The sequence below is a fragment of the Cricetulus griseus genome, chromosome 3 (assembly GCF_003668045.3).
Source record: "Cricetulus griseus strain 17A/GY chromosome 3, alternate assembly CriGri-PICRH-1.0, whole genome shotgun sequence".
Classification (NCBI taxonomy): domain Eukaryota; kingdom Metazoa; phylum Chordata; class Mammalia; order Rodentia; family Cricetidae; genus Cricetulus; species Cricetulus griseus.
Window position 1 is genome coordinate 74,101,840 of NC_048596.1, and position 25,843 is coordinate 74,127,682.

A 25,843-nucleotide genomic window follows, 5' to 3' on the forward strand; every position below is an offset into this window, starting at 1 on the left:
AAAAAAAAAAAAAAAAAAAACAAAAACAAAAACAAAATCTAACCTATAGTAATATAAATGCCCAACAATCAATAACATTCTCCCTTTAAAAAAAAAAAAAGAAAATTAAAAGAAAGAAAATCACGGGGCAAGCCCAGTGTAGTAGTACATGTCTGAGTATATGTCTGTAATTCTAACTTTTTAGGAGGCTGAGGCAGGAATGATGTGGAATTTGAGATTAGTTTGGGCACAGAGACCCTGTCTCAAAATAAAAAGTAAAAAAGGCTGCAGATGTAATTCAGTGCAAGCGAGCTTTCCTAGAGAGAACTCCAGGGTTCAATCTCTAGTACTGCAAAAAGGAAAAGAAACCACAATATCCCACAGCACGTGGAAAGAACCCAAAGAAGATCTAAAGGAAGCATAAGAAGTGATAGCATGTGAACACACCAAAGGGAGCATTGTATTATTCAGACGATACAATACTACTAACAACACAAAATGTTTTGTGATGCCTTATAGTATGCACTTGTAATTCCAGCACTTGGGGGTAAAGATAGAACTGTGAGTTCCAGAACAGCATGGACTACAAAGATCCTTTTTTTTTAAAGGGGTGTTAGAGAGTATGCTTAAGAAGATTTTATTGTAGATATGAGAGAGAGAACAGCCAGAGGCATCTGGAACGGTCAGGGGCAGAGAGAGAAAGTAATAGACTGCCAAGAGAGAAGCAGAAGAAAAGGGGGGAGGGGAGAGGAGGGACAGAGGGAAAGGGAGAGAGAGAAAACAGCTGAAACAGCAGGGTAATACAGCCAATGAGTTAGCTACAGGAGTTGAGGGTAGGAGAGAAGAACTAGGATGCTAACATGGACTCTGAAATGTTTAACAGGTACGTGTGAGACTGAGGGAGCCTGGAGGTCAGCATAGGATTTTGTATACTGATAGGCACCACAGATAGCTATTCTGCCTCCTGCCTTTGGAATTTAGGGAAATTGAGTTAGTTACCTTTGATCTGACCACAACAACCTTTACCTCCAGGTCTGGGGGATCCGATATACTTCTCTGGTTCTGCAGGCACCATAAGCACATGCACACATCTTCACATAGACACACACACATGCATATAAATAAAATCTTAAAGAAAAAGAAAGCGGGCTAGAGAGATGGTCCAGCAGTTAAGAGTCGCTGCTGTTGCAGAGACATGAGTCTGAGTCCTTAGATAGGAATTTGACACCTTTGGCCCCTGTGAACACCAACACTCACATGCATAAACCTATACACAGACTCATATGTACACATAATTTAAAATAATGTTGAAATAATTAAATAAACATGGGTACAATGAGCCAGGCCTGTAACTCTAATACTTTGGTAATAGGAGGCAGGATCAGGAACTCCAGGACAGCTTCAACTATATAGTGAGTTCCAGACCAGCTTGGGCTACAAGCTGATCTTGTTCCCTGCCCCTGTCCCCCAAAAGAAAGAAAATTACTAACAAGATAAACTTGCAAAATATTACTTGAAATCACCCTAAGAATCAGCCATTATTAGTTGGGCGGTGGTGGCACATGTCTTTAAACCCAGCACTTGGGAGGCAGAGGCAGATGATCTCTCTGAGTTCAAGGCCAGCCTGATTTACAGAGTGAGTTCCAGGATAGCCAGGGCTACACAGAGGAACCCTGTCTCAAGCCTACCCGGCCCCATGCCAGCAAAAAAAAAAAAAAAAAAAAAAAAAAAGAATCAGTCATTAAAAGATTTATTGTTAGGTTGGGTGTTGTGGCTAAAGACTGTAATCCCAGCACTCAGGTGGCAGAGGCAGGCAGTTCACGGCCCTCCTGATCTACACTATGAGTTCCAGTCCAGCTAGGGCTACTTAGTAAGATCCTGGTTCAAATAAATAAATAAACAAACAAATAAATAAATAAATAAATCCATTTTGAGCTGGAGAGAAGGCTCATTGACTTGAAAGGCCCGCTGCCTCTCTGTTGTGTGTCCCCGTCCCAGTGTCGTCGTGAGCAGGGCAGGGCTAGGATGCGGCCAGGGGCTGGAGAGTGCAGTGCAGGCGATGCTGCTTGTCCGGGAGCTGCGAGCTGAGAGCAGGGAGCCACCTCCAAGGCCAAGGGCGGAGCCGCCCTGCTTCCCCTTCATCCCGCTGTCCCTGCCCCCGCCAGCCTCCACTTCCCCTGCCCCCACGCCCCCCCAATGGGGAGCCTTCGTCCCAAGGTCAGCCATCTGGACCAGCAAAAGATAAAGGCCGTTTCGCCTGACTATTACGGTGCCTTTTTCCCCTATAAAAGGACTCCCCTTCCGGGGCTCGGGGCTTAGCCTAACAAAAAGCTAAGTCCCCGGGTGCCCGGCGCCATCAATAAAACCTCTTGCGGTTTTGCATCCAAATGTGGTCTCGCTGATTCCTGGGTGCGGGTCTCCTGCTACGAAAGTACCTTGTCTGAGGTCTTTCAGACTAAGAGCACTGGTTGCTCTTCCAGAGGTTAAATTACCAGACCCCACATGGAAGCTTACAAGTGTCAGTTCTTGGGGATCTGACACCCTCAAAAAGACATACATGCAGATAAAACACCAATGCACATAAAAATAACCCTAACCCTAACCCAACCAGGGCTGCATAGCAAGATCCGGCCTTAATTAAAAAAAAAAAGGAAAAAAGGAAGGAAGGAAGGGAGGGAGGGAGGGAGGAAGGAAGGGAGAAAGGTAGTCAAAACAGATTTATTTTATTTTGTATTATTGTTTTGAGACAGAATCTTACCACGTAGCCCAAACTAGCTCCAAATTCATGATCCTTCTGTCTTAACCGCCAGGGTGCTAAGATGTCTGGCTTTTCCTTTCCATTTATAAGAAATATCAAGAATATGCAAATCTGAGTCAGGAAAGAATAGAGAGAACAGAAAGGGACTTTTTCTGTTGGTGATAAAACTATGCTAAAAAGATGTATAACCCTGAACATACAAACAACACTGACCTGGGTTTCTAATGTCAACCACCTTAGTCCTGGGTAAACACTCATCTACTGTTTTGTTTTTAAGCTTTCCCTGCTGAAGGGATTAAACTCTCCCATTCTCACAACTGAGTTTAGGTTTCAGCTCTCTGAGAAAGGCAAAACAGGTGTCTCTCCACAAAGGGCCATTTATCCACAATGCCCTTTCATTCAGGGACTAGGCCTGAGGGAACCTGACCATGTCTCAAGGACAAATCCAGCAGCACCTTCAGCCTTATAAAAGTATACTAGTGTAACTGATGCTTGCTTAACCAATTAGGTTTGAGATGACTTAACCACTCCTGAAATTCCCCCAGCTGCGCTTAGAGAGAACCTGCATGCTCCTCTCCCGTCATAACCATTTGTACAGGTGAATGACCCCACATGCATGCTCTTTGATCTTACATACTATTTGAGTCTGAGGGTCTTCCTTCAATATTTCCTTGGACCCTCCATTTGGTGCTGAAGGGACCAGCCCCCCATTTCAGCAGCCATGACAGTAACATGTGCTCGCTATGACCTTGTCTTAGTCACTAGAGGTTAGGTGCCTGCCTCGTGACAAGGAACCAATTAGAAGTTAGCTGGTGGCGCTATGCTTTACGACCCTGGGTGTACTTTATGGACAAGCCCACAGCAATGACGCACAGAGCATAGCAACTACCCTGGGAGGGCCTATGGGCCATAACAACCAGTTGGCCAATCAACACAGGGCAAACCCTCCAAGCCTGGAGGCACACCAATCATGAGCCTGTGCGTACCCCTAGACACTCCCCTTACGCTGCCCTACAAGATCTCTCGGCAGCCCCTAGGAGCTGTCTTTTGTAGCCAACTGCCATGGTGGGTGGACAAAAGACCCAAGCTAACATGGGGTTAGCTCATTAAATTACAATAAAGCCTCATGCAGTTTGCAGCAAACTCTCGAATCTGCCTGGTGATTGGGGTGACCGCGGTCGTGGCCTGGGACCCCGGATACCCGAGTTTTCTGGGGGTCTAACAGTGCATTGACTGGGAAGTCTGGGGATCCCCAAATTTACTAGTAGAGCATTCGGAGAGCATACTCTGCTCTCCATCAATTGGTGAGTCTGGATGTGTTTATGTAGGTCTTTGCTCAGTCTTTGTTCGGGTGTGGGTCCTCAGAACTCCCTTCTGGTGGCACCGGGGAGTTCCAATTTGTTGGAGTTAGGAAGCTCCAATCTGGTTATGGTAGCCACTGATGGGAACCCGTCCTCTGTGTGGAGCTGGAGCAAGGGACAGGCTGCCTTCTACATATTTTCAGTTTCTCTTTTGAACACTGGTGAGTTTGTTTTTACATACACGTGTTTATGTTCTCTTCATCCTCTTTTGTGTTCTTGGAAAATAATATAGGGCAGACAGGGAGCTCTACCCTCCCCACTTTGGGTGCATTAAGCAGAGTCTAATGATCTCACACAGGAATACCGATAGCCAGGCACTCTGTGCCCTCCTGCTGCTTGCACTGACCATGCAGTCACAACTCCCCCCCCCCCCTTTCCTAAACCAAATTCTTCACTGTGGATATAATTTACAGCCTTGTGATAGATAACACCTCTCTCCACCAAGGCCCTTTCTGTGGCTACTTTCCCACCTTAACCCTTTCCTGTCCTGACACTTAAGAAACTGCTGAGTTAAACCAACCTATATACTTTTGGATATCTTGGCTTAAGAAAAAAAAAATATATATATATGCTATGTTTGGGAAAACTTAGGTTTTGTTGGGGGGGGAGGGATATAGTTTTCCTCAAAATTAATAAAGATCAGACTTGGCTGGGGAAAACCTGAGGATTTTGGTACAGATATGAGGGAGAAAGCCAAGGAAAACTACAGGACAGATGAGGTCATTCACATTCAATGGTTATAAATGTTTGTCACCATTTAAGAGGGTTGGTTATGAATTATTATTAGTCATGGTAAAAAAACAACTACTACTAGTCTCAAATATTTCAGGTTGGTACAGGTTTTAATGTGTTGATACAAATTTAAGGTTATTTTTGTTATATATTTCTACTCTTGTTTAAGGTATTCTACTTATACAACTTATTTAAAATATAATGTATAATTTAAAATACAGGTTAATAGTCATCATGTCACAGCCCTCTGGCTTGCAAGGTTCTATATGATTGGCCTTCTATGAAATGGCAGGACTAAAGCTCTTAGTTATTTAGAGTTTCATAAAGAAGTCCAAACCTGTTTCTTAAAAATTGTCAACACCTGGGCTGGAGAGATGGCTCAGCGGTCAAGAGCACTGACTGTTCTTCCAGAGGTACTGAGTTCAATTCCCGGCAACCACATGGTGACTCACAACCACCTTGAATGAGATCTGGTGCCCTCTGCTGGCATGCAGGCAGAAGACTGTATACATAATAAATAAATAAAATCTTTTTTTTTTTTCAATTGTCAACACCACATCTATGGTCTATAAATAAAAACTCCTGTAATGTCTAAGAATATACTTATGTCTATGGATAATAATGCTTATAGGATAAAAACAGGACCTGAGAGGTCCATTTGACTAATGTTATCTACAGGGTAACATGATGGCCTGGTTGTTGTTACCAAACTTAGATATATTTTCAAGGTTAAGCCTAGGATTGTTTAGCTCAGATATACTTAATATATAATTGTTGCCAAGTTTTCTTGTCCTGCACAGACACTATATTAACTATAAAACTGTTGACCAATAGCTAGGGCTTCTTATTGGCTAGCTCTGTCTTAATTATTAACCCATAACTACTAATCAATGTATTTGTACATGGCCTTATCTTACCAGAGAACAATGGACTTATCTTACCAGAGAACACCTAGCGCATCCTATCCTCCCAGTCACCACATGGCTATTCTTTCCAGTGCTACTCTACCTTTCCCAGAGTTCTCCTTGTCTCACAGCCCTGCCTATCTTCCTGCCTCTATCGGCCAAACAGTGTTTTATTTATCAAACAATAAGAAAAACATATATACAGAAGGACATCCCCCATCAGATAATGGTCCTCAAACCTGTCAACGATCTGAAGAATATGGCATTTAAATTATTTAATAAAAAAGCTTACTATAATAGACATAGACTCCCAGTTCTAAAAATGACCCTGAGGTCTCCAAAGAAGATATCAAGCAAAACAATGATACCAGCTGGATTACTGATAACACTGACAACTGGGAAAAATGCCCCAATGCAACACCTGCCACCAGAACCTGGCCCAGACTGTGGACAAACAGGACACTGGAGAATTGATTGCCTCACTTTGTTTAGACAAAATGTCATTCTTTCCCATGTTCCTTCTTACCAGGAAAAATTCTCACCTTATGGGCCTGGCAGCTGAAGACTGGTGCTGCCTGGGATGGCTATCTAGATAACGGACTAGTCTCTGTCATTTTTAATGGACCCAGAAGCAGCCTGATCTGCACTTCTGCTTACTCAGATGAAATTTATACTTCTCAGAACTCTGATGGTGTTTGACAATTAGGCTAATAATTGCCTTGCCAGTTTAACAGCTCTTTTCCCCAAGACTGCAGCCACCTTGTTAACTCATTTGTCAGCACATTAATTAGTTAAAGATACTAGGTCTGTGGTAAGAAAAGGCAGACAAGTTTGCCTTGCTCACAGGCTTCATATTAAAGAATAAACAGGTTTCAAATGTAATTTTCCAGTAAAAGAACATGCTTTGCAATGACTGTTCTCAGTAATAACTACTTGTATCTCTGATAAATGATTAGGTTAAAAAAGGGTTAAAGTCTATACAAGTTTTAAAGGTCTATAGATGTTTTAAAATATGAAGGTCTAGGGCTGGAGAGATGGCTCAGAGGTTAGGAGCACTGCCTGCTCTTCCAGAGGTCCTGAGTTCAATTCCCAGCAACCACATGGTGGCTCACAAACATTCATTATGAGTTCTGGTGCCCTCTTCTGGTGTGCAGATACACATGGAAGCAGAATGTTGTATACATAATAAATAAATAAAATCTTAAAAAAAAATGAAGGTCTAGGATGTCTGAGGGTCTAAGACATCTGAGGTTCATGCTTTTTAACCCAAATCTATAGCTTTTGCTAGGTCTCAAGGGTGTGTGAGTCTACTCCTGCTGTTTTCCAGATACCAACTACCTGCTTTTTCTACAATATGAATTTCAATACAGATTGTTAAGTACAACCTAAGCTTCCCCTTCTGTCTGTTCCTGAGGATGGTCTCTGTCTTCCTGGTTTTGGGACTCTTCTCCCTCCCAATTACAAGGACTGTGGTCTGAAAGTTCCAAATGTAACATATTTTCCTCTAAGTTCATAAATTTTGGCTTCTTTCCCTAGTCTACATCTATCTCAGCAGGTTTCTACTTGGCTGGCAGACACATCCAAGCATCAGTTGCTGACTACAACCTGCTCCAAATGACTTGCTGAAAGCTGATGTGGATGAGTCCAGCCAATGATTACTCCCTATCTCTATAACTGGTCAGATAACCACATGCCTCTGACGAATGCACCATTGCCCAGCCTTTGTCTAGCCTTTCAGCCTTCCTGGGCCCTGACAACACCCCAGTTAGAGCTGGAAATAGTTACAGGAAGAAAAAAAAAATGTCATCCCTTGCCCCCTGCCCTTAATAGGCTGAAATGCTAGATCAAAAGGAAACTCTCTGACATAGGGGACAAAATGGTTACCTAAAATGCCCATGGGCATACCAGAAAAATGGACCCAGTATTGTGTGATATTTTGTTTTGTTTTCTGACAAATAAAGCTTCCTTGGAGTCAGAGGGCACAGCTAGGCTCTAGTTAACCATAGAGGACTGGAGGACTGTACAGAGAAGACACAGGAAGTGATAAGGCGGGGAGGAGAGAGGATCTCTGCCCCCTTTTGGATGGAGGAATGGTAGGTGCAGGAAGTCACTGTGGCAGCTCCCTTGCTTCTCTGATTTTTCAGGTTTTTATCCCAATATTTGGCTCTGGATTTTATATTATCTGATTAGATTAATTATATTAACACTTTATCTGGTGCCCAGGTAGAGCTCACAGTTACACGAGAGTAGCTGCAGCTGTCCTCAGCCAGGCTGTGCACCTCTTGTGCTCTCTGCTCAGATATGCTATGCAAAGGCAGCCAGCCTCACATGTCACTGTCATTGTCAGCAGATTGGGTGACACAATTGGGAATTCTTAAAGGGGGCAATTAGTTTTTTAAAAAGAGCTTTACCCACATTTAAAAAAATGAGAAACACTACTTCAATGAAGGGAGTTAGGTCTCTGTAGCATTCCACAACGGATAATTTAAAAATGAAACAATTAAATGAGGGGATAATTGTGGGATTTACACAATGTCAATTATAAACACTAACAGTTTGGTAATTCTCGTTTCATCCCTAAAAAGATTGGTTGATATGAGTGCCAAGATAAAGGCTTTAGAAAAAATTACTAGAGAAAATAATGCCATTCTGACTTAAGTTACAAGACTTAGAAAAACTTACTAAAACAGACAATAGAGATATTCAGACAAAGACAGAGGAATTTAAAGGAGAACCAACCTCACCATTACAGTATAAAATTAGAGAGGAACAGCCCAAAGTTATCAGATAACCAACTTTAATTTATCTAGTCACCTTATGGGAACAACTGCCAAATGACAGACAGCCCTAAGGTTATGTTAGAGCTGATTGGATTCCTGTAGAAATGTTAGATTTGAGGAAGCAATAGTCTCATATGGTATGCATTCATATTTTTGTGAAGCAGATGATAAATTCAAGGTAAACTAATAACAGAATTATCCCACAAGACTGGAAAGACTTAGTTACAGCAGTATTGGAACCTGGTCCTCAATTGCAGTGAAAGACCTGGTGGAAGAGGCTACGACCATTGAACAACAAAGTAGGACTAGAGATACTGAAATTTCCCAAGACCAACTTCTTGGAGACGACGATTATGCTCATACACAAAGACAGTCTCTATATGATGGCCTCACCTTGGCTCTATGCCACACAGCAGCTCTGAATGCTTGGGACAGAATTGAAGAAGTTGGAAAGAGAACTGAGTCATTTACTAAAGTTATACAAGGTCCAAAAGAAACTTTACTGATTTTTTTTTTTTTTAAGCAATGATTGATTTCAGCAGTAAACAGAATGATACCAAATCTAGAAGCTAGAATACTAATTGAATCTTTGGCTTTTGAAAATACTAATTCATGGGGGCTGGAGAGATGGCTCAGAGGTTAAGAGCACTGACTGCTCTTCCAGAGATCCTGAGTTCAATTCCCAGCAACCACATGGTGGCTCACAACCATCCATTATAAGATCTGGTGCCCTCTTCTGGTGTGCAGATATACATGGAAGCAGAATGTTGCATACATAATAAATAAATAAAATCTTTCAAAAAAAAAAAGAAAATACTAATTTACAATGCAAAAGCATAATTAGGCCTTTAAAGGCAAGATCAGCACCCATAGAGGAATGGACCTGAGATATAGTCAATATTGAATGATACAACCATGATGATAATTGGATAGGACAGATGATTTCCAGTGGCTTGAAGAAAATAAAAATGTCAGGTGTTTAATTGTGGTAAACAAGGTCACCTGAAAAGGGATTGTAGAAACAAATGTTTCTAGAAACAATGTTTCTTCTAGGAATAATCCAAACAGAAGGTCCTTGCCTGCTGGAGTAGGCAAAAGGTGTGACAAAGGCAAGACATTGAACCAATGAATACAGATCAGTAAGAGACAGACTAGTTAACCCTTTGCCATAGGGAAATGTCTTGGGAGGGTGTCTTCTCACAGACCCCCATATGATCTGATCATTCCCTGTGACCATGGGGGAAACTCCTCCCTAGAGCAATTAAAAGACATAATGCCTTTCGTAAAAAAACATACTGCTCTGGATGATAGAATAGCTTTATAAGATAAAACAAAAATTTCAGTTGAAATCATAAAGCAAATATTATAAAGATTAGATTCCAACAAGAGAGGCCTCAATTAGAAGAAATGATAGCTCTTCAAACAGTGTGGCCATTCAATCTAAACTAACTTATAAGACTAACAAAGGCTTCTCATTGATCAGATATAACCTGCCAAAAGGGAAACTCCCCAAAGTTAGGATTGGGACACAGTTTTTGTCTTTCCAGGAGAATGAAGGCGTTCAGCTAAGGAATTTGAAGACCACCAGTCAAATGAGACATCTGAAGAAAAAGGATGAATCATCTAGTGATAATGTCCCAAGAAAAAGAGTAAACTGGCCTATTAGTAGATCACATTTCCAAGAGGATAAAATTTCATAAATCTTCCAAAATATTTGTCTCTGTTGTTCTCTACAGACATAAATTCCAAATGATCTTTTTTTTGTTTGTTTGTTTGTTTTTGTTTTTTGAGACAGGGTTTCTCTGTGGCTTTGGAGGCTGTCCTGGAACTAGCTCTTGTAGACCAGGCTGGTCTCGCTTGCCTCTGCCTCCCGAATGCTGGGATTAAAGGCATGTGCCACCACCGTCCGGTGCAAATGATCTTTTTATAATATCAGTTCACTTAAACCCAAGCATGCTTGTTAAAAAAAAAAAAATCCAAAATCTTCTCATGTCAGAAGAGCCACCTGATATGGGACAAAAGAAAAACCCAAATTAAGGGACTGTCTGTAGCCACTAATCTCATAATCCTTTGGTTTCATTTACATTCTTTAAAACTTTTTTTTTTTCTTTTCTTTTTGGAGACAGGGTTTCTCTGTATAACAGCCCTGGCTGTTCTGGAACTCAATCTGTACACCAGGTTGGCCCTGAACTCACAGAGATCAGCCTGGTTCTGCCTCCTGAGTTGAACGCTGGGATTAAAGGCACGCACCACCACTGCTCGGTTTTTAAAACTTTTCTTAAGGTATAAATATTATCTAAAAATTTATGATTCATTTGTATATATATTTACTAAACTTTTTGTCATGATATTAATTGTCATATTGAATACTAATTCTATAAAAAGGCCTCACTTAACTTCCTGTACATGATTTTGGGTTTGAGTCTCTATCAGGTAACTAGATATTAAGTTTTTGTACTCTGTATGTACATAACAAATTATGGTCCTTTAACCTTTTCAAGTTCTGCTGCATATGACATTTAAAATGTTTAAGTTTTCTGCAGTGAACCATGACCATGCCTAACAGTGACTTTTGAAGTCTCCAAAAGAAAGATGGGGCCCCACAGTGACAATTCCACCTAGATTGTGGTAACACAACTAAGCTAACAAACACCACCCAAAGATCAGCTCTGGACAACAAACTGCTCAGGACACTTTCAAAGTGGCTAGCTGGGATGGTCCAGCATCACAGATTACGCTAGCCAGGACTTGAAATAAGTCCTACACTTTCCCATTACACAGAGACTGGACTACCAATGATACAGGACTTGGCAATTATTCCATTTTTTTTCATGGTCCCCTAAAGATGCTATCACCCCCAGAGAATAGGAAGCAATTTTAAGAATGCAATGCCCACATTCCCAAGAGGTGGGGTGGGTGTCTTTTTGGTTGTTCAGTGGGATATGGATATTTGTCCTTGTGTTTAAGAAGTTGGTTTGTTATTGATAATAGGAAAATAGCTGAACAAAGATTAGATTCAAGGATCTCTTTCTGAAAAGAAAAAGGGAGGATATATAAATGATACGATAAAAGGGTAGATTATTGAACCTAGGCCAGGTGGTGGTGGCACACGCTTTTAATCCCACTACTTGGGAGACAGAGACAAGCAGATCTTTTTGAGTTCAAAGCCAGTAGGGTTTAGAGTGAGTTCCAGGACAGGCTCCAAAGATACAGAGAAACCCTGTCTTGGAAAAACAAAAAAGATTATTGAACCTACTTTTAAACTAAAAAAGCAACTCCTAGTCTTAAATATTTTACATTGGTATAGATTTTGGTTTATTGATACAAATTTAAAGTTAATTTTATTGCACTCTATGTATATTTCTATTCTTGTTTAAGGTATTGTGTTTATGTAGCTCATTTAAAATGTAATATATAATTAAGAAATACATATTAGTCATCTGTAATAGTCAAGGTAGGTATGTTTTCAAGGTCAGACACAGATATATTTAGATTGATGGTCTTCAAACACTTCAAAGACCTAAAGAATATGGCATTTAATATGTTTAATAACCTAAGACTTTTCATGACAGTGAGACGTGTCTGCTTCTGGAAGCACAAATCTACTTCAGAGAGGATGACAGGCATCAAAGAAACTAGCCATATGGGCAAAGAAACTGCCCTTGACTCAATTGCTGACAGTTACTGTTCAAACTGACCAGCAGGATGCAAAAAAGGAGACTGCTGAACTTTGCCAAGACAAGGTAGGACAGTCCTTCAAAATTCCCTGCTTCAAAGGAAAGTCTTGTAGGCCAGAGCTGGATGCCCCAATGTTACAGAGACTTTGGATGACTGTCCAGGAAGCTTGAGGTCTGTGTCCTTAGGTAACATTTCACCCTTCTGGGGTCGCTGATGGAGTTGAAGACTAAACAGTTATAATTAGTTTTCTTTAATTATGATAAAAAGGCAAATTAAATGTAAAACTTTAGAGTCACAAAGATGAAACAAATAATAGAATATTTTCTCTAATTTTGTCAAATACAAACAGCCTAGATATTGTAACTATAATTCTTACTTGATAACTATTCTTGTTGTATATAATCTATTATGTTAAAGTTAAAAACCTTCATTTTTAATTAGACAGAAAGAGAGAAATGCTGTGGAATAATCTTCTTGTACAGTATAAAGATTTGTCATTTGAATTGGTTTAATAAAACACTGATTGGCCTGTAGCCAGGCAGGCAGCATAGGCGGGATGACCAAACTAAGGATGATGGGAAGGAGAAGGGCAGACTCAGGAGATGCCAGCCAGATGGCAGAGGGAGCAGGAGATGAATGTGCCATGTTGATAAAGGTACTGCCATGTGGCAGAGAGCAAATAAGGAACAAGGGTTAACTTAAAATGTAAGAGCTAGTAAGTGTAAGCCTGGGCTATCAGCCAAGTATTTATAATTCACATGCAGCCTTTGAGTCAGTTACTTGGGGCCAGGCGGTCGGGACAAGAAACATCTATTTACAGCCTAGATTTGTCAATTTGTAGACTCATAAACTAAAATAGCTCTACAATATGAGAAGGTATTTGGCCTTCTTTATAAAGGACAAAGAGGTATTATATAGCTTTTAAAAATTATTTTGCTGGGGGGTGGTGGCGCACACGTTTAATCCCAGCACTTGGGAGGCAGAGGCAGGAAGATCTCTGTGAATTTGAGGCCAGTCTGGTCTACAAAGATACACAGAAAAACCCTGTCTCAAAACACAACAACAAAAAATTATTTCAATATAAATCATTCAGGACTACAATCTAGCTGTACTAAAAAAGTTTACAAAAACAGTACCCTAGATAAAATTATAACTAATCCCCATTCTGACTTCCAAGTTCTTTCTAGATAAGGAACTCGGTCAACTATCACAGGGCCTTTGACCCTTCTACTTCTGCTAATTCCTAATGGCTCTTATATCATTGATGCCTTAACTAAATGATATTCATGTCTGGGTACTATTAAGCTGATGATGCTAAAATTGCAGTATCAGCCCCTAGACCCATCACAAAGATCCAAGATAGAACCAAGCTCAAGGGGGGAAATGAAGGAGTTAAACTCTCCCACTCTCACAACTGAGTTTAGGTTTCAGTTCTCTAAGAAGGGCAAAATAGGTGTCTCTCCACAAAGGGCCATTTATCCACAATGTCCTTGCATTCAGGGAAAGGCCTGAGGGAACCTCACAAGGTCTCAAGGACAAGGACAAATCCAGTCGCCCCTTCTGGGTCATATCCAAACTTGTCCAAGCTTTGCAAGTATGTCCAAAAATGATAAGACTAAACCTCAGCCAATTAAAAATACGCTACTGTAACTGATGCTTGCTTAACCAATTATGTTTGGAATGACCTAACCACACCTGAAATTGCCCCAGCTGTGCTTACAAAGAATCTGCATGCTCCTCTCAGAGTCATCACCATTTTGTACAGGTGAATGACCCCACAAGCATGCTGGAATATTAATAAAAGTCTGGGGGGGGTCTTCCTTCAACATTTCCTCGGATACTATATCTGAGGACACCGCCGCCCCCCCATCCCCCCCAATTCACTAGTAGAGCGTACAGAGAGCACATTCTGCTCTCTATCAATTGGTGAGTCTGGATGTGTTTATGTAGGTCTTTGCTCAGTCTTTGTTCTGGTATGGTGTCTGGACACAAACTAGAGACATACTTAATTCATTTATACCGCTGAATAATATTAGCATTGTTTTGATATACAACACTCTATCAGTTTGTCAACTGTGGGCATTTGATTTGTGCCCACTTTTTGGCTACTGTAAATAATGTACCTATGAAAACTTGTGTAAAAAAAAAAAAGACAGTTTTACTATTGATAAAGTAAAAACAGAGTTAAAAGGAATGTTAGGGTTAAAAAATGAGGCTAGAAGCACCGAGAAAGCCAAATTAGAAGGTAGTAAGTTGTAGAAGAGTCAGAAAATCAAGATCCCCTCTAAGTTATGATATAGGGTTGGAGAGTTAATATATCCTTGAGGTAAAACTGTAAAGTTGTACTGCTGGCCTTGCCAACTGAAAGCAAATTGCTTCTGGGGGTTCTTATGGACTGGACTGAGAAAAAAGGCATTTGCTAGATCAATGGCTACATACCATGTACCAAGAGATGTGTTATTTGCTCAAGTAAAGACAGAGATTGAATTCATGAAGCCATAATAGACTTAAATTCACAGTTCTGCCTCAGCCTCTCAAGTGCTGGGATTACAAATGTGTGATATTGTACCCAGCCTGTTTTCTGATAAGATCTTTACTATGCTTGTGGGCCCCTTAAATCTTTGGGCTGAAGTAATCTACCTAACTCAGCACCCAAGGAGCCAGTATTATGGTGTGCACCCCATGACAGAGCTTATACAAGCTTTTGTATTGACATACAAAAGGTTTATTCACAGGAGTGGAATTATTGGATCATTTGTGTCTAGCCTTTCAAAGAACAGCCAGGTTATTTTCACAGTGGCTGTGCCATGTTAAGGCCAGCAATGAGATTCTAGAAGGTCTGTGTCTGTGCCAACATGCACTACTGTACTTTTGCTATAGGCATCCTAGTGAGTCTTACTGCTATCTCACTGCTGTATCTGTTTGTGTGCAGTACAGAGGCTCTCGTGATGACCCAGGACCCTGCAAATACTAGGCAAGTGCTTGATCACCTTACTACTTCTTTGGCCCTGGTTGCTTTGATTTGCATGTGATTAGTGATAATTTATATTATCTTCTTTTGGCAAACTGCCGCTTTTCTATTTCTAAATTCAGTTATTTCTATTTTTATTACTGAACTGCGCTCTTGGAAGCACAGGTCTTAAATATCTAGGAAGTGCAACTTCTTTTTCCTACAAACTTGAGTCTTGAAGACATGACTTCAACAAGTTCTGCAAGATAATAGTTTCTTCCACATTTATGACACTATTTTTTGTTTGTTTGTTGAGACAGAGTTTCTCTGTGTAGCCTGACTATCCTGGAACTTGCTCTGTAGTAGACCAGGCTAGCCTCAAATTCAGAGATCCACTTGCCTCTGTCTACTGAGTACTGGGATTAAAGGCATGTGCCGCAATGCCCAGCACATTATTTTTTAGTACTAGTTTTATGTGTACCTGAGTATATGTTATGTGTACCACATGGATGAAGAAGCCTTCAGAGGTTGGAAGAGGTGTCAGATTCCCTAGAACTGGAATTAAAGACAGTTGTTAGCTGCCATGTGAGTGCTGGGAACAGAACCCCAGTCCTCTGTAAGAACAATTGTTTAGCTGGGTGGTGGTGGTGCACGCCTTTAATCCCAGCACTTGGGAGGCAGAGGCAGGTAGATCTCTGTGAGTTCGAGACCAGCCTGGTCTACAAGAGCTAGTTCCAGGACAGCCTCTAAAGCCACAGGGAAACCCTGTCTCGAAAAAACAAAAAAACAAAAAAAACAAATCAAACAAACAAACAAACAAACGAAAAAACAAATGTTTAACTGCTGAGCCACCTCTCCAGCCTCTACAACACTATTTTTAGCACCACAGAATTATTCATTTTCACATAAAGAAGAACATGTGCCAGAAAAAAAGAGTTGGGTGTGGTGGCAAACAGCTTTAGTCCCAGGACTCTGGAGGCAGAGGCAGGCAGATAGATTTCTGTGAGTTCAGGTCCATCCTGATCTACATATGAAGTTACAGGACAGCCAGAGCTACATAGTGGGACCCTGTCTCCAAAAAAGGAAGGAAAGGAGGAGAAGGGAAGGAGAAGAGACGGGAAGAAAGGAAGAATAAAGAGCCATGATGCTATGTCTATAATCCCAACACATTGGAGGCAGGGGCAGGAGTAATTTGAACTTAAGGCTTACCTGGGGCTATAAAATAATGATACCCTGCCCAAATCTGACTATTCCCAAAATGCAAATTTTCAAAAAATATAAAAGTCTAGTTATGGGGCTGGAGAGACAGCTCAGCAGTGAAGAGCATTTGCTGCCTTGCAGAGGACCTGGCTTTCAGTTCCAGTGCCCACTTGATAGCTCACAACTGTAACACCAATTCCAAGAGAGCAGACATCCTCTTCTGGCCTCCAAGGGCCCCAGACATGATGCACATACATACATTAAGGTAAAAAACTTTTACACATAAATAAATCTTGGGAGAGAAAAAATTCTAGTTATGCTAGGCATGGTGACATGTTCCTTTAATTCCAGCACTCTGGAGAAAGGAAGGCAGGTTCTATGTGTTTGAGGCCAGCCTGGTCTACAAAGCAAGTTCCAGGTCACTCAGGAGAGTGTAGGTTGTAAAAATGGTCGAAAAGATTCTGGTTCAAAAAAAAAATCATGTATTATTTAGAATCATGGGATGTAGTGAATAAGGAGCTTAGATTAGAGATGACTGGGGTAAATGTAAAAACAGTCAACCTACAGGCTGTTGCAAAAGCCTTAGGACTAGTGGGAAGAGGCTAAGAAAAAAGGAGCTCAGAAAAGGCCCCACTGAGCTACCAGAAAAATGAGCTCGGGGAAAGACACTGGGAAAGCATGGTTCTTTGCTGCTGAAAAGTGAGAAGTTATGGTGATAACTCAGGAACACCAGTAAAACTGGGACTTAATGGTTAGAAGGCTGCAAATTCCAGGTCTTCCTCTAAATTAAAATTTTGTTGCAGTTCAGCATTTTCCATAGGAAAGGAAATCATAGAAGAAACATTTTTTCCTCCTGTAAACTGCTACTAGACCATGGTTACACAGAATACATCATCAGCATGCCCATGGTCAATGTAGCAATTGAAAAAGAACACAGGGCTGCCAGGTGGTGGCAGCAGGCACCTTTAAGCCCGGAATTCAGGAGTCAACAGAATCTCTAAACTTGGGGCCAGCCTGGGCTACAAAGTTACAGGACAGTCAAGGCTACACAGAGAAAACCTGTTGTGAAAACACAAAGGAACCCTGGCAGGGCAGTAATGGCACACGCCTTTAATCCCAGCACTCAGGAGGCAGAGGCAGGTGGATCTTTGTGAGTTCAAGGCCACCCTGGTCTACAGAGCAAGTTACAGGACAGCTAAGGCTGTTACACAGAAAAACATTGTCTCAAAAGAAAAGAAAGAAAGAAAGAAAGGAAGGAAGGAGAGAGAGAGAGAGAGAAAAAAAAAGAACACAAGGGCTCTGTTGGGCAGTGAACACAGCATAGCCTACCCAAGACCTGAGGTTTAAGTCCCAGATAAGGAATGTAATGGCTGTTTTATGTGTTAAGCTGACTGTTCTACTGTTAATAGAACAGTATTTCTGGGAGTACTCGTGAGGATGTTTCCAGAAGTGGTTATCATCCAAACTGCAGTTGTTAGGCTTTGGGCTCAGCCTGGTCTACTTTGGCCTCCAGCTTATTAGATGGCAGACCATCAGACTTCTCAGCTCTATAACCCTGTGACCCAACCCATGCTAACACTGTTTCATGTACCTCTATGCTGCATCCTAACAGGGAAATCACAGTTGTCCCTTACTAAGCAATACCAGATGCCAACTGCTTTCATGCAGGTCATTTTCCTAACAACCCTGAAAAGGACTGCTCATTTAGTACTTGTGGGAAACTGAATCTGAAGAAGTAATTACCAAGGTCCAAAAGTAGTAAGTGGCAAAGATGTGGTTCAAATTCAGTTTTTTTTTTTTTTTTTTTAAGGTTTTTTTTGGGGGGGTGGCACTCCCCCCCAGCACTCAGAGAGAGGCAGAGGCTCCAGAGCAGTGCCAGGATAGGCTCCAAAGCTACACAGAGAAACTCCGTCTCTAAAAACAAAACAAATCAAAAAAACAAACAAACAAAAAAGATTTTATTTATTTATTTATTATGTATACAGTCTTCTGCTGCGTGCCAGCAGAGGGCACCACATCTCATTCAAGGTGGTTGTGAGCCACCATGTGGTTGTTGAGAATTGGACTCAGGCCCTCTGAATGAACAGTCAGTGCTCTTAACGGCTGAGCCATCTCTCCAGCCCCTCAAATTCAGTTTTTTTTGTGACTACAATCTAAACCTGAACGTACAAGCAACATTTAGGATCATCCACACTCAACTTCCAATCCTAAATGTTCAGCTTTCTACTTGATAGGCTGTGGCCACAAATTTTAGTGATACCAATTTGGTATTTTCAACACAGAAGATCCAATTTAAAAACCTTTGTGAGAATCTTAATACACACACATATGCATAGTCAAAACACTTGTACACATGAAATAAAAATAAAATCTCTCCAGGCGTTGGTGGCACACGCCTTTAATCCCAGCACTTGGGAGCCAGAGGCAGGCAGATCTATGTGAGTTCCAGGCCAGCCTGGTCTCCAGATCGAGTGCCAGGATAGGCTCCAAAGCTACACAGAGAAACCCTGTCTCGAAAAAAAAAAAAAAAATCTGCAGCACTCATGAGATCAAAGCAGGGGAATCATCATGAATTCAAAGTCAGTCTGGACTACAGAGTCCAAATAATCTATCTCCAAATAATAATAATTATAATAATAGCAATGGCTCAGTGGTCAAGAGCACGGCTATTCTTCCATAGGACCCAGGTTCAATTCCCAGAACCCACGTGGTGACTAGTCCCAGTTTCCGGAGATCCAATAACCTCTAGTGGTCTCTGCATGTGGTGTATAAACATACATCAGGCAAAATACTCTTATTAATAAAAATAAATAATCTTTAAGAAATAAAATGTTGCCAGGCATAGTGGCCCATGACTTTAATCTCAGCACTGGAAGGCAGAGGCAGACAGATCTCTATGAGTTACAGGCCAGCCTGGTCTACAAAATGAGTTCCAAGACAGCCAGGGCTATTATACAGAGAAATCCTATCTCAAAAAATAAAACCAAAAGATAGAAAAGAGAGTAGCACCAAATAAATGTTATTTACACTGAACGTGTGAAACAGACAATACCCAAGGAGTGAACCGAAAGAAAGGTAAGATGTAGTGTTTATGTATTTCCATGGTATAACCACTAAAGATAAGGAAATGGAGCAAGAGTTTTAGGCAATTGAAGAGAATACTTCCAAGCCTTCACCACTGAACTTGGCAATCTAGAAATCAAGGTGGCTTTGGTAGAGCAGTTTCTCTGGAATGACATGAGACAGGGCTTGCCTGGAGAGAGCAGAACAGAGAGAGAATGGTGGGGGAAGATACTTAGGAGTAGAAGCCGACGCCCTAGGATGCATGTGTGAGCTGACGGGTGAGTGAACTGGAGGGTGGGATGAAGTTACTCTGCTGTGTCAATGGACACCTCTAGGGAACGTGTGGTTCAAGTCTGTAATCTCAGCACTTGGGACTGGAGCAGGACGATTGCGAGCTCAAGACCAGGCTGAGCCAGACCGTCTCAAAAAACCAATAAGCTTTTGAGCAAGCAGCAAAAAGTGCAGGTGTCTGGAGCACACTCTCAGGCCGAGTACCAGGTGCCTACCCCAAGGTAAGCCAGCTCCAGCGGCTTCCCACCTCGCCAGGGACGCAAGGCGCACGCGCAGGCCCAGGGAGCCGGGGCGCAGGCACCCACAGCCCCGCCCCCTTCCCCGTCTAGGGCGCTTGCGCGTCTCTTCCGAAGCCGCCTGAGCGAGCCGGGAGCCGGGCAGGAGCGCTGGCCCTTCGTTCCCGCGCTGCTTGGAAGTGCTTTGCCTTGGTCCCGTCCCACCTACCGAGTCTGGGGTAAAAAAGCACGTCGCGCTGGCAACTGCGATGGCGGGAACAGGAGAGTCGCTGGAACGCTTCCTCACAGGGTAGTATCGCACTTGTGTTCGAAGGTTCGCGGCACGTCAAGAACCACACACGCTGTTTCTCTTATGAGCGCGGTCGAGCGCGGAGGACTCCTTTGCGCATGCCCGATACTTCTCTGTGACGTGCTGCATTGCACCCTGGGAAACGTAGTTTTTACTTTGACACCTGTGCCCTAATCTATTTCACCATGATTTGATAAATCAGAGTGCTTCTTTGTTTTCCATGTCTTCACATACTCCCCCGAAAACTTTCATATAAATCAAGCGGACCAAAAAAGCATGTATGGAGCCTAGCATGTGGGAGCTGATGGGACCGGATCCTGAACACCAGAAAAAAAAAAAAAAAAAAAAAAAAAAACATCGCATCGTTGGGAAGAAGGCCGCCAGAAGGCATGAGAACTCTGACTTTGTTGTGAATCTAAAATTTATCCAAAAATATTTTAAAATTGTAAATAATCAGTTTGGGGTTAACATTTTTACAGAATCATCCCAGGAAATAAAAGATGTGGTCATGCAAACATTTTGCTACAAAGGTATTCCTCAGAAGCCTATCTCGTGGTTTCACCCCTCAGGAGTACACCCACCTCAAGTATCTATCCTTGTATTTCGTTCATAACCCCTAAAAAGTCAAGATGGTTTGCTGGCTCACACCTGCCTGAAACTCCAGTTTCAAGGGATTTGATGCTCTCTTCTGGCCTCCAAGGACATTGCACCTGTACAACACACACACACACACACACACACACACACCAGGGAGACAGAGAGAATAAATCTGTTTTGTTTCGTTTTGTTTTGAGCAGGGTTTCTCTTGTATAGCCCTGGCTGTCCTTGGAACTCACTTTGTAGACCAGGCTGCTCTCAAACTCAGAAATCAGCCTGCAAAAAAAAAAAAAAAGCCAGGTGTCGGTGGCGCATGCCTTTAATCCCAGCACTCTGGAGGCAGAGGCAGGTGGATCTCTGAGTTTGAGGCCAGCCTGGTCTCTAGAGCGAGTGCCAGGATAGACTCCAAAGCTACAGAGAAACCCTGTCTCGAAACACCAGAAGAAGGAGGAGGAGGAGGAGGAGGAGGAGGAGGAGGAAGAGGAGGAAGGAAGAAGAAGGAAAGAAAGGAAGAAAGAAAGAAAGAAATCCGCTTGCCTCTGCCTCCTGAGTGCTGGGATTAAAGGTGTGTGCCACCACTGCTTGGTAAAAACTATTTGTTTTGTTGCATGGACTGCATGGCAACCACTGTTGCTTGAGAGTGTTCTAGCATTTTGACATTGCAAATCACAACTTTTCAGCACCTTTTGACTTTCCATGATTTTTTAAAAATGTTCTTGGTGCTTTGCCTACATATATGTCTATTTGAGGTTGTCAGATCCTCCAGAACTGGAGTTATAGACAGTGGTGAGCTGCCATGTGGGTTCTGGGATTGAACCTTGGTTCTCTGGAAGAGTGGTCAGTGCTCTTTGCCACTGAGCTATCTCTCCAGCCCATTTACTTTCATTTTTAATAATTGTCACTATGGGTTATGGGAGTTTCCTTATGCCTGTTCCTTTAGGAAATTTTGTATGAGCTTTGGTGAAGGATAAGAAAATATGCAGACAAAAAAATTTCCCTGCCACCGTGGAACTATATAGCACGGTAACTCTGCCTGCTTCCCACACAAGACTCCCTATTATGCACCCCCTGTTGATTACACCAAGAATAGAGATGAAAAACACACTATTGAGAGAGAAACAGTGGGTGCAGATCCAGAGCCTGAGTCCACTTAGGGTAAGGGTTCAGTTAATAAGTATAGAATAGTGCCCAGTATTAGTGGCTTGCTGGATGCATGGCAAGATCTGGTATGGCCCATGGAGAGAAGATTCTGTTAGGGAAGTTAGACTGGCTTTATCCCCCTCTGCCATATACAGGAGTACACACTGAAGGAATCAGAATGGTATGGTATAATGGAAAAGAGTAAGATGCAGGCCCCTCCCCTTTGAGAGCTTATGAGGGGAACAGGCCCATATTATAAGACTAAGGCAATAAGGAATACAATTAGGAAACAGCACAATGCTTGTTGTACTACATGGTACAAATGCTGCATCATGTCCCTTAAGGAATGAAAATTGCTCTTACCGGTTTGTTTCTCAGGACTCAATGTCTGGCACCTCCTGACCACAAAGGCTGAGACCACACAGGAGGAAGTGTAAAGGGGCAACTTGTGGGGTTACTGAACCTTAGAGGACAAGAGACATTTGGATTCTTGCTAAACTTACTGTTTTTGCTTCACAAAAAAAATGCTGAATGTTGTAATGGCTTTGATGACCATTTTCACCCCAGAATCATTGTTTGCTTTCAATATTGATTGTGCTCAAACTATGATGCAATTATAGAGTATACGAGGTGTAGCCTATTTTCAGTAAACAGGCAGCCACCCTGATTCACCCTCAGATCCTGCTAGTCTCCTTCCCTCACCAACTCCACACCTCCTCTTTGGGACCTGAACCCCGCTGGAGCTGGACTCCGGCAGTTTTGTTTCGTTTTTCAAGACAGGGTTTCTTTGTGTAACAGTCCTAGCTATCCTGGAACTCACTCTGTGGACCAGGCTGGCCTCGAACTCACAGAGATAGGCCTGGCTCTGCCTTTCGAGTAGAGTGTTGAGATTAAAGGTGTGTGCCACTACTGCCTGGCTGGAAATAAGTCTTTTAAAGTCTATAATTACATATTGTTATTCTCTGATAGAATTTCAGACTCTATAAGGTCAAGATCATCATTTTTGTTCATTTAGGCATCCCCAGGATGCAGCACTGTGCCCAGCGCATAGCAAGGTATCAGGTTTTTTTCTATTAAGGAACATTAAACTTCAACACTGGAACTATTCCAGTCTCCAGACCAACAAAGAAAATTAAGAAAAATGATGAAGCTGGGAAGATGCCCAGCAATTAAGAATGCACTGCTTTTGCAAAGAAGCCAAATTCAGCTCCCAGTGTCCACATTAGTGGTTTACATCAGTCTATTCCAGCTCCAAGGGCATCTGATATTCCTGTCCTTCCCTAGTGTCTGTGCTCACGTGCACATACCCACACAGAGACACATAATTTTTCGAAAGAATATTTTCTTTCATTGAACTTAGGTCTAGTCAGGTGTTCCGGCTCACACCTTTAATCCCAGCACTGGGGAGGCAGAGGCAGGTGGATCTCTGTCAGTTTGAGGCCAGCCTGGTCTATAGAGCTAGTTCCAGGGAAGCCAGGACAGAGAAACCTTGTCTCAAAAAAGAAAGAAAGAAAGAAAGAAAGAAAGAAAGAAAGAAAGAAAGAAAGAAAGGAAGGAAGGAAGGAAGGAAGGAAGGGAAGAAAGGAAAGAAAAGAAAAGAAAAAAGAAAAAGGGCCTGTCACTTCTGTCACTTTGAAAGACTAAATAAACCCTTTGCTCCTGCAAGTTGCTTTTGGCTAAAATGTTTTATCACAGCAACAGAACTCAAACTAGAACACGGGGCATGGTAGTGCACTCCTATAATCCTAGTACTCCAGAGGCAGAGGTAGAAGGATCACCTACAACTTCAAGGCTTGCCTGGTTTACACAGTGAGTTTAGGCTAGCTATGGTTACATAACAAGACCCTGTCTCAAAAACCAGGGTCAGAGAATGCTCAGTGATTAGAAGAGCAATTCTTGTGCAGGACCTGGCTTCCATTCCCATCAACTGCGTGTTGGTTCACTGTCATCCAGAGCTCCAATTCCAGGGAGTCAAATGCCCTCTGCTGACCTCTGTGGGAAATGTTTACACACACAAGGCACACGCATACATGCAGGCAAAAATACTCATACCCAAAATGAATCTAAAAAGAAACATTAAAAACACAAATAAGAAAACTACCTTCCATTTTCTTTTTAAAACATTTGTTTTTATTTATATATATGACTGTTTTATCTGCATATATGTACACCATGTGTATGACTACTATTCAAGGAGGCCGGAAGAGGTTATCAGATCCTCTAGAACTAGAGTTGCAGACAATTGTCAGCTACTTTATGGGTGATGGGAACTGAACTGGGGTCCTGTGCAAGAAAAAGTGCACTTAACGGCTGAGCCATCTCTCCAGCATCAACCTTACATTTCTTTATCACCATTCAATGAATGGCACTACCACCCATCTTGTCTCAGTTATACATCTTTAATTTTGGAAAAATTATATTATGAAGAATTTCACAGACAGGTGTGGTAGTGATCCCCCAGCATGGTGGGACTGGGGGCAGCAAAGAATTTCTGTGAGTTTGAGGCTAACCTTGTTATACAGGGAACTCTAGGACATGTGGGACTACACAGAAAAACAGGATACACTGTCTCAAACAAACGAAAGAGTTCCACGATTTTTACTGTTCGGGTTTTTGTTGTTGTTTTAGGCAATGTTTCACTATGTAGCCTTGATTGGCCTGGAACTTGATCTGTAGATCAGGCTGGCCTCAACTCAGAGCGATCTGCCTGCCTCTGCCACCTGTCTCTTTTGTTTTTAGAGGCAGGTGGGGCTTGCACGCCTGAATCCACTGCAGCTGCCTCCCAGGTGCTGGGATTACAGATTTATGGCATCAGGCCCTACTATAAAATTTCCATTTGCCAAGGCCACAGCAACTCTCTCCTAAAGTCAAGTATGGACATAGTTGCTCATCATAACATTTGGGGCTCACAATTATGGTCTTCGTTACTGCTCCTGTTGTTGTGGTTTAAAATGCCCTTAAAAGGTCAATGTAGGGCTGGCGAGATGGCTCAGAGGTTAAGAGCACTGACTGCTCTTCCAGAGGTCCTGAGTTCAATACCCAGAAACCACATGGTGGCTCACAACCATCTGTAATGAGATCTGGTGCCCTCTTCTGGTGTGCAGATATACATGGAAGCAGAATGTTGTATACATAATAAATAAATGAAATCTTTAAAAAAAAAAAAAAAGGTCAATGTAAAGAAGAAAGATGTAGAAGGATTTTTCTTTGGTCCACCAGCTCACAAAAATCAATACAGAGACTTATTATTAATTATGAAAGCTCAGCCTTAACGTAGGCTTGTTTCTAACTAGCTCTTATAACTTAAATTAACCCAGTTTTATTAATCTGCGTGCTGCCATGTGGCTCTTTGTCTTTACCTCTCCTCAAGAAATGTCCTACTTCCTCTCCTTCTCCTCTGGCATCTCACTCACCTAGATTCATCTAGGAATCTTTTCTCTCTGCCCAGAAGTCCCACCTAGCCTCTTCCTGCCTTGAATTGATCATTCATCTCATTATTAAACAAATCAGAAAGCACTTTGGCAAAGACACATCTTCACAGTGTATGAAAAGATTATTACACAACGGAAAGGCTTATTTGGGTTCAATATCTGGTCAGGATTGATCAAGATAATGTGAAAATAAAAGAAAGAGACCCAGGCTGGAGAGATGGCTCAGAGGTTAAGAGCACCGACTGCTCTTCCAGAGGTCATGAGTTCAATTCCCAGCATCCATATGGTGGCTCACAACCATCTGTTATGAGACCTGGTGCCCTCTGCTGGTATGCAGATATACATGGAAGCAGAATGTTGTATACATAATAAATAAATAAAATCTTAAATCATAAAAGTTATTTAAAAAGAAAGAAAAAGACCCTACCTCAGCAGAAGATTGTCTTTAATGAG

The 25,843-nt window shown here is 41.9% G+C and overlaps 1 protein-coding gene across 2 annotated transcripts in view; it reads right to left on the reverse strand.

Moving 5' to 3' along the window:
* Sgf29 (SAGA complex associated factor 29) overlaps nt 1-20,314 on the reverse strand; it is a 44,806-nt gene extending 24,492 nt beyond the window's left edge. For both annotated transcript variants that reach the window (XM_027404652.2, XM_027404653.2), the window contains exon 1: nt 20,142-20,314. The gene's annotated coding sequence lies outside the window, so the exon portion shown is untranslated. The remainder of the gene's footprint in view (nt 1-20,141) is intronic.
* Between the last annotated feature and the right edge of the window lie 5,529 nt (nt 20,315-25,843).